This window comes from Callithrix jacchus, chromosome 10, assembly GCF_049354715.1.
Source record: "Callithrix jacchus isolate 240 chromosome 10, calJac240_pri, whole genome shotgun sequence".
NCBI lineage: Eukaryota > Metazoa > Chordata > Mammalia > Primates > Cebidae > Callithrix > Callithrix jacchus.
In genome coordinates this window covers 28,143,236-28,152,132 of record NC_133511.1, presented here as the reverse complement: position 1 = coordinate 28,152,132, position 8,897 = coordinate 28,143,236, and positions in this window count along the sequence as shown.

Here is an 8,897-nt window from a genome sequence, read left to right as displayed (position 1 = left end):
TTTACTTGGCATGAAGCTTATTTTATTCCAGAGCCTACAGTGGAAGAGAGTACAAGAGGCCATCAGGTTCATCAGAGAATCATCTGACTTCTGAGCCCTGTTCTTTCCATGACGCCATATGACTGGCAAAGAACTCTGAAAAGTATTTTTTGATGATGCTGGCTGATGGCTCACCAACTCTGTGAGCCACAGGCCTGGTTACTAAGGGGGTACATTTCATACATCAAATATGAGACAAAGACAAAGTCTTCTTTTAGTAAGTGAGCTCTTTCACTTCCATACTGCCTTTCCCTAGGGGCTGCTCTGGAAGGTGGTTTGTGACTCAGTTCTAGTTGTACAGAGTGCCTTCTCTGGTGTGTATACAGGGATCCTTGATCCTCCTAGTGGCTGGATTCAGGACCTGGCCCTTGCCTTTACAGGCATATTGGCTCGGCATGCTGCTGGCATCTCGTTACTCTGTGCGATCCCTCCATGCCGTGAGACTCCTCACCTAAATAACAGAAAAGCATTCCCCTGTCACTTTTTTCAGTGACGCAGAGATTTAAGGAGTCTGATAAAAGCAAGTGTTGATCAATTGGTGAAAATGCCACAAGGTTTGAAGTTGAGGAAAAAAAACCATTGGATGAGAATTTAGAACCTTAAATTAGGGGGTAAAGTGGCTCTGGCCTCTCTGTCCCTTGGTCAGTGCCATTTCCTGATTTACTCAATGTTCCAGTCCCTTTCCTTGTTTCCACTTCTGTCCTGGAAAAGCCAGTTGCATCAGATTGCCTGCTGTATCTCAATGTCCTGACATCCAAAGTAATGATAGCAATGATCATCTTCCCACAGCAACCTGGGAAATCAACAAGGGCCAGGCTCGTGACAGGCTCCACAATCCCCAAAGCCTGTTTGAGTTTACCATCCTATCTCTAATCTCTCTTCCCTGCCACTTAGGCTCTCATGCTCTCTGGACCACAGCATTTCTACAGAGCTTTGATGTCAGGTCAGCCCTGGTCATCCCATGTGATACAACTTAGAATCACAAGGATGTTTTCAGCAGCCTCTTGTGGGAATTAGTGAGGGTCAAGATAGAGTCACTACCTTCTCCCTCCCCACTCCACATGGTCAGCCTGAGCCACTGGCCCTGGGTAGTAACAGTCTCTTTTTAAATTTTTTATAGGAAAACCTGCAGTTGCAGTTTCAGCTGTGACTCCTCTTATACCTTGTCAAAGGCTGGCCCCAGATGTGCCTAGAAATAGTACATGTCCAGGGATGCTCAAAGAAGTGGCAGCTGTCTTCACAAGCCTGAAAAGCTAAGGATGAGTGTTGGTTTGGTCTGGGGTTGCCTCTGTGAAGCAAGGATATTCCTGACTTTAGAGGGAGAGATGAGATCAAGAGCTTCCAGATGATTTTAGAACTGTGTTGTGTTCATAAGGAATAGTATTGTTCTTACAGATCTCAGGGGAAGGCAAGTTCAAAACTCCAAGTGTGATTGAACTGGGGACTCCCTCTGCCAATCTGCTCAGGTAGGCCAACTTTGTTGCACGTGTTCTTCCTTCCATGAGAATAAGAAATTTGCAAATATAGTGCAGACAGTGCACCTTTAATGTGAGATGCTTATCCGTATTTGAGGCAAGGCTATGACCAATGTGACCAGTGTTTATGGGTAACAGGTATTTCATCCAAATACCTGTTTTTTCTATGGCCAAGTTTTCATCATGATAGCACAGAGCTGTGCACGTGAGCCCAAGGGGAATTATTTTCTTCACTGGCTAATCCTGGAACACTGAGGGCTGGGGTGGGTGTGTGAACTCAGCAGAGTATGGATGGAAGGCTGTATTAACTCTAGGCACAGATTTCCCATTTAGAGCAGGAAGGGACCGGGTGTGCCACGTGCATGATGGTGGCATGTGTTAGCTGCTCTAGGAACCCCTGTATGTGGCCTCTGAAATCTCAGATCAGAGCCCTGATCACAAATTCCAAATAGCCTTCTCTCTGCAACTACCAATAACAGCCCCAAACCTGAAGCCCAGTCAAGAAAGACAATTGAAACAAGAGTGACCACACATCCTGGTATACCTGGAATAGTCTCAGAGTCCACCCCTTGTCCTGGCATGATTACTCATAGCCCTTCCTGTGCTCCCATGACACTTTACATGGTCTCCTAATTAAACCCAGTAATGGCCTTGAGGCTGATGAGAGGAAGAGCAAATGCCAGAATAAAATTCTACATTTTAGAGTCAAAAGAGACCTTAAAGATGATCTGGTACAACCTCTTCAATTAGGCATTCACGAATTCAAGGTTTAGAGAGGCCAGAGGACTTGCCTAGTGTCACCTCATTAACAACAGAACTGGTACAAGAGTGCAGACCTCTCTTCCCAGATATCCTCAGCCCTATCTCTAGTCACATACTGTACTGAATTTCATCCAACTTCTAGGCAGTGCATCCTGGTTTAAAGCTGACTCTAGCTGATTCGGTATTGATCATGATAAATTATTTTTATTAGTTCTGATGGACACAAGAATCTGCTAAATAATGGTGCTTAGGCTGGGAATGGGAGACTAAGAAAGTTGGATCATTGGTTGGTGGGAGGCCTTATCTCAGTTTGCAGAAACTGGAAATACAGAGTCACTGACATCTCAGTTTACGAAACTATTGGATGTTTTATCTAGAAGGTGCCCTGCATAATGATGCCACCAAGCAAATTTATTCAGGTAACAAACATCCATTAAGCACCTTCTGTGTGGTTGGCGTTGGGTTCAGTACTAGGGAAACCACAAGGAAGAAGGTAAACACATTTTTTTCCTTCACTCTGGTTCTAGTAAATTACATTTTACAGACAATTGAAGGGGCACACCATCCAGTGAAATAACATGACTTGACACATAGGAGGACCCTAACCTGAAGGAATGTATGGCCTGCAGGTGAGTAGAAGTTGCTAAATGGAGGGAGAAAGAGGTTCTTGTGGTGGGGAATGCGTGTCCAAAGGCTGAGAGGTGAGAAAGTGTCTACACTGATGGAGAAACTGGGAGTAGTTTTACAGATCCAGAGCACAGAGTACACAGGAGGAGACGACAGCAAGAATGGGTGGGGATAATCCAGGGCACTGTGGGCTGTGTGAAGAGTGACATGGGATCCTGAGGCTCTTCCAGCAGGTTAAGTCACATGATCTGACCTGTGCTTAGGGTAAAATTCTGACTGTAGAGTAGAACGTGAATCAGAGCTGACAAGGGTGGAGGCAGGGAGACTGGTTGGAAAACTGTTTCATGCTCAGAAGAGATGCCTACAAGAGAAGCAGCAATGGCACATCAGAAAGGTGTTGAGAACAGAGTCACCAGCCCCAGGTGACTGGTCTCTGTGGATGGGTGGTGGGCACTGTGCTGGGACATGACCTTGGGGGGCATGCAAAGGCAATGATCAAAGTCCCCGTTCTTGGTCTCAATATCATCAGTGTGGATTTTAGATTTAGAGAAACTTAGAGGTGAAGTCCAGTCTCCTCATTGCATAGATACAGGGATTCAGGGTAAGGGAGTTTCCATGATTTGCATGAGATCACATTACTAACTGGTGATAGAGGCAGAATTAGAATATAGGTGTAGTAATTCTAAAGCCAATCCTATATATTTAATGAGAGTCGACAGCTTGTTCTTCCAAACACAAGAAAGGGTCTCTTCCTTTCTTCTTTCCTGCCCTTCCTCCTTCCTTCTCTCTCTCTCTTTTCTTTCCTTCCTTTGTTCATTTGTTTGTTCCTTCCTTCCTTCTCCTCTTTCCTCCGGGGACAAGAGTCCTTCGGTTAGAGGAATGTGACAGACCTCTCTGAATGACAGCCACAGGCCCTCTCTTCTTATCGGGGTCTAGTCTCTCCTAGGAGCTCTTGGTATCTGCCTCCACTGCAGCTATAATTGGAAATAAAGAAGGGATTCATTTCTCTATCTACTCCAGCCCCGATCCTCAGTTTCCCCCTAGCGCTGTGTGAGCCCCCTTTGCCAAGTGACCTCTTCACATTATTTCTGGAATCCTGTTTGGGACAGAGCAGGTGTCTGCCTGACCAGTACTATCATACCTCCCAGCTCCAGCTTAGCGCTTCTTGCCACCTCCGCACCTTGATCTCACACTCCTCCTCCTGGGTGGATGGCCTCCTGCTTTTTGAATATATCTTTTGTATCGTTCTAGTCCTTGGTGATTCTCCTCTCTCCCATGCATTCCGTTTACGATCCATCTTGAGTTGCCTCTCTTTCTCTCTCACATCTCATATTCCTAGAGAGGAAATGTGATAAGCTGAAGAGAACATTTAAGACTAAACGATACGGTTTTAAATCCTGGTCCTGCCATTGTCGAGCATTGTGATCTTGGGCAAGTCCTTTTACTTCTCTGTGCCTGGCTTTTCTCATCTGTGAAATGGGGATAACAGTACCACGCTCGCAGCACTGATTTGCCAATTAACCTATGTTGGTGCTTGGCATTCAGCAAGTGCCATGTAAAAGGACACCATTAGTAAATCTGAAACTGCAATTCAAGAAAGTCTTTTTCTCCGTTGTTTGAGAACTATTTTTTCACTGGAATCCTGGAACAAGAAAAAGACCTCAGCCTTCAGGGTGAGGGCTCTGGAGGGCCTGTCTGGAGAGAGAGGAGTGCCTGTTCCCTGCCCTCCCAGCCCTGGACGGGCTCTGGTGCCAAGGCCTCCCTGCCTGCTGCGGCCCTGCTTGGTATTGCAGCTGCAGGTGGGCAGAGTGGCTGGCTCCGGGCGTGGAAAGGCGAACGCCGCTCCGGCCAGCTCCAGGACTCAGCATTTTCCACTACTCCTTGCTCAGTTTGTTTTGCTCTTTGGGCTGCCCCCGCGGAGCAGTGACTTCTGAATGATGTCCAACAGCAACCCTGCGTCTGCCCGAGGTCCTCGCCCACTCTGGAGCTCGCAGCGCCTCGCGTCTTCTCCCGTTGGCAGGCAGAGGGATCGGGCCCCGCCGGCCCATGCAGAAGCTCTCGCACAAAGTGCCATTGTATGGGGCTGGCCTGTGGGAGACAAATGAAAGGGATTTCAAAATCAACAGCAAGTTATTTTTATCCGTGAAAGGGCTGAAATGCCTTTCTTTTCCATCTTAGAAAACAAACCTTAAGGGATCATTGTGCTGCAGAGTGTTTTCATTTACTCTGGTATTTGAGCATTTAGGAGAGAGGTTTCTGAAAGTCCTGGACTCAGAAAGAAACAAATCCAGAAAACTGGGCTGCTGCAGCCGACGACGCACCCCTTCCCTAAGCAGGAGTCCCCCGGGATAGCCCAGAACTCAGTGCTGTGTGGCCCCATGCTTTCGTGCTTTCTTTCCTCTTGCCCTCCAGAGTGGGCACCTCCTTCCATCCGCCCCACCCACTGGCTCCCCAGTTCACTGGCCCGCTTTCCTCAGCCAAACTCTTAGCCTTGTGCATCTGAGTGGGGTCCAATTCAGGAATATGTAACCCCTTGCTGTAGGGCAGGAGTCTCCAAGGCCTGGAGTGCCTGGATCCAGGAATTGCACAGAATAGAACATGAGATAAGGAAAGAAACCACCAGAGCTTCTATCCATAAGTACTTTCAATGTAAAAATGGGAACTATGTTTCTATGTACTAATATTGAATGTACATATGGACCCCGGTAGTGTCAGGCTCCCACGGGACATTTGCATCCATCCCAAGCACTGTGAGGGAAGTGGAGCTTTGCAAGGTAAGTGGAGGAGGTCCACACTAGTGCCCTGATTTCTCTTTTGGCATATGACTGTGTTTTAACGTTGCATAAACACAGTGAGTCGATTTACAAACCAGATGATCTCATTTTAACCAAATCGCCTTTACGAAATGGACAAGTGTCTTAAAACATCTTCTGTAAGAAAACTAGATTTTTGACAATAGAAGAAATGCAGGCCCAAGAAGGTAAGAAAAATGCTGCATTTCTTCTACTCCTGGAACAAATTATTTGCCAGCTGTGTATTGAAGCTAAAGCAAAAATAATTTAATTAGATTTCACAAGATCAGGCTAAAATGTTTTCCAAATTATGAAGGCTACATTAAACATGTATATACATATTTATTGTCATTAACGATGATCACTGCTCGGGGGTATTATATTACCAGGCAATGCTAACAGATATTAGCTAGTGCATGGGGTTTATAAATAAAATATACCTGCATTAAAGGTGGTTCTTAAAAATATTTACTGATGGGAGTATAGGCTCAGAAAAGTTTTGAAATGACTACTCTAAAGGAATATTTGCTGTGGGCCAGCAAGATTTCTGCTAGTGGTGGGAAAAGCTCAATGCTTGCAATCGGTAAAAATCAGAGTTTCCAATTTTGACTCTACCACTCAAGTCGAGTTTACACACTCAGTTTACTATGTGACTTTGGGAATACAGGTAACTTCTCTGGGCTTCAGTTTCTCAAAAATCATAATAGTTATACTTATCCCACGGATCTATTGTGAGGATCAGTGAAATACTTTCTATCGAGGGTCTAGGGTAGGACTTGACATAGTAAGCAACGCTCAAGAAGTGTTTGATATTTCTGCTCTCCCCTTGCTTCTCTACTGGGAAGCTAAGGAAGAGCCGCGGGCTTGAGATGGAGCCCATTCTCTGAAAAAGTCTGCTGGTGGGCCTGGGGAGCTGCCCTCATGGCTGAGAAGGTCAGCTGCATTTTCTAACACATTACTAACTGCCTGTTCTTGGCTCTAAGAGGAGAGAGGGGCTGGGTGTGTATGTGTTTAAAACCACTTTGGGTAGGCCTTCCTGGTGGCTTCCTAACCAGTATGAAACAAACGGTTATGTGTTGGTTTAGGTCAGTTCCCAGCAGACAATATTTTTTCAAAAAACGTTTGTGTCAGAAGGTATCACACAACAAGGCCACAATTGCCAGGAATTAGTCCCCCCACCCCCGCTGCCCCCTATTATGTAACTGACCCAAAGGTCCCAAAAGTGAATAAGCCATGGAAACTTAGAAGCCCCCACTGAGCCTGGGGCCTGGGCTCTGCCAGAACATTTGGAAAGCCAGGCTATCCTATAAAAAAAGAAAAAGGCAGTGTGTATATATTGGAGGGTTGGGGTTCAGTTCTTCTGGTTCTTTTCCCAGGCTCCCACTTTGCACACAAGGTTACAAGAAGGATGCTGAAGACATCCAAGCGTGAGAGCCTCAGTCTTCGGTTCTAACAACTCTGATCCAAATTGCTGCTCAAACCGGGATTCATATTCTCTGGAAAAAAGCCACATGCAAGCTCTGAGAGAGCACCGACCAGCTCATACATATGGAGGCTCTTACCCATCAGACTCCCCATTCTCAGTGGCGCTTCAGACTCCAGCCTTAGTCCTAGATCCACTACCCCCTTGCTGTTGGTCCTGGAAGAGATTTTTGGGAGTCAAAGACTCCATTCCAGGCTGAAAGAACTTGATCAATAAATGCTTCTTTCACAGTTGTAAACTGGGAGATGAAGGAAAACAAATGAAGCTGAAAATGGAAAGAAACTTTCTTTATAAAGAAACAGTAAAGGAGGAGTGAGCTGGTCTGACTGCAGGGTCTTAACCTGAACACAGTTTGCAGGGAAACTGCTGTGGCCCATTGCTCTCTGGGTGACCTCATGGGTGTGCTCTCTGCAGCCCATTCCAAACAGGTGACCAACCTGTGAGTCAGGCTTACCTGGGCTGGAGGCAGCTGATACAGGGAATTCACCGTTTCCATTCCTGTAACCTGACAGCCCTGAACTTTGGTCTCTGAGGTTTTACTCCAACGGGGTACAAAACAGCCCTTGTTTTTATAACTTGCTTATAAAGGTTATAAAGATGGAACACTTTTCTTCCCTCTTCCACCAGCTGCCATGCATGGTCTCAGGTTTTTTTTTTTTTTTTTTTTTTTTTATAATTTTCTCTGAGCCACCCACTTCTTTCTTTGTCTCAGGTCAGGCTTCCTTCGGTTTCAGATTATCTGTGCTTGATTTGTGACTCTGACGTTTGGATAAATCACTTTCCCTTTTTGAGAGTTAACTTCCAGAGTCCAGTGTGCCAATTCCTATGCTCATAGAGCAATTCCTACGCTCCCAGTAATATGTTTATGGGATTCTTCCATCCTGCCAAACATACGTTACTCTCTGAATTTTGGAATCCATCTTGAAGGCTTAATTCTCTTAGAATCAAAACACTGACTTCAGAAGTAGGCAGACTGAAGATCAAGTTGAAGGACCTTGGACACATAAATACAAGTCTGAATCATGATTTTCTCTTTTGCAAATGGGATAATATCAACTTGATAGAGTTGTTATATTGTTTAAATAAAATTCTGTAATTAAGTGATTTTTGAAGGACTTGATACTTGGCAAATGCCCAGTAAACATTAGTTTCCTTTCCTTTATCCATTCTACATAGTAGAGAGTCCCCCTTAAACTGTTTCATTAAATATTAGTTTTATGTATTTTTAAAAGGTTATATATGTACTAAAATCTTAGGTAACACAAAAATATTCAGAAGCCAATTAGAAAGCTACCTGATATTCTTCACTATTGAAATTTTGGTATAAATCTTTGCAGCATTTAAACATGTACACATATATTTGATACCAAACATGATTTTTATTGAGGTAAAATTGATATACACTGATATGCACAGATTTTGCTCAGTTTGATGAATTTTAGTAAGTACATTTGTGTAAGCAATCCCCCAGAAAATTCCAACAGCCACACCCTACCATCAATCAGTATTCTGATTTTTACTGCCATAAGTTAGTTTTGCCTGTTCTTGAACTTTATAAATTATGGGCATTGGATATAGTACTGAAATGTTTTGCCTCAATAGTGAAGCAAAATTAGCCCTAGACTAAATGCTGTTCTGTTCTGGCCAAATAAAGCTTAAAAGCGAGACTCGAAAGGGTGAAACTATTTCCAAGTAACTTAACTCAAGAGTATTTTTAGG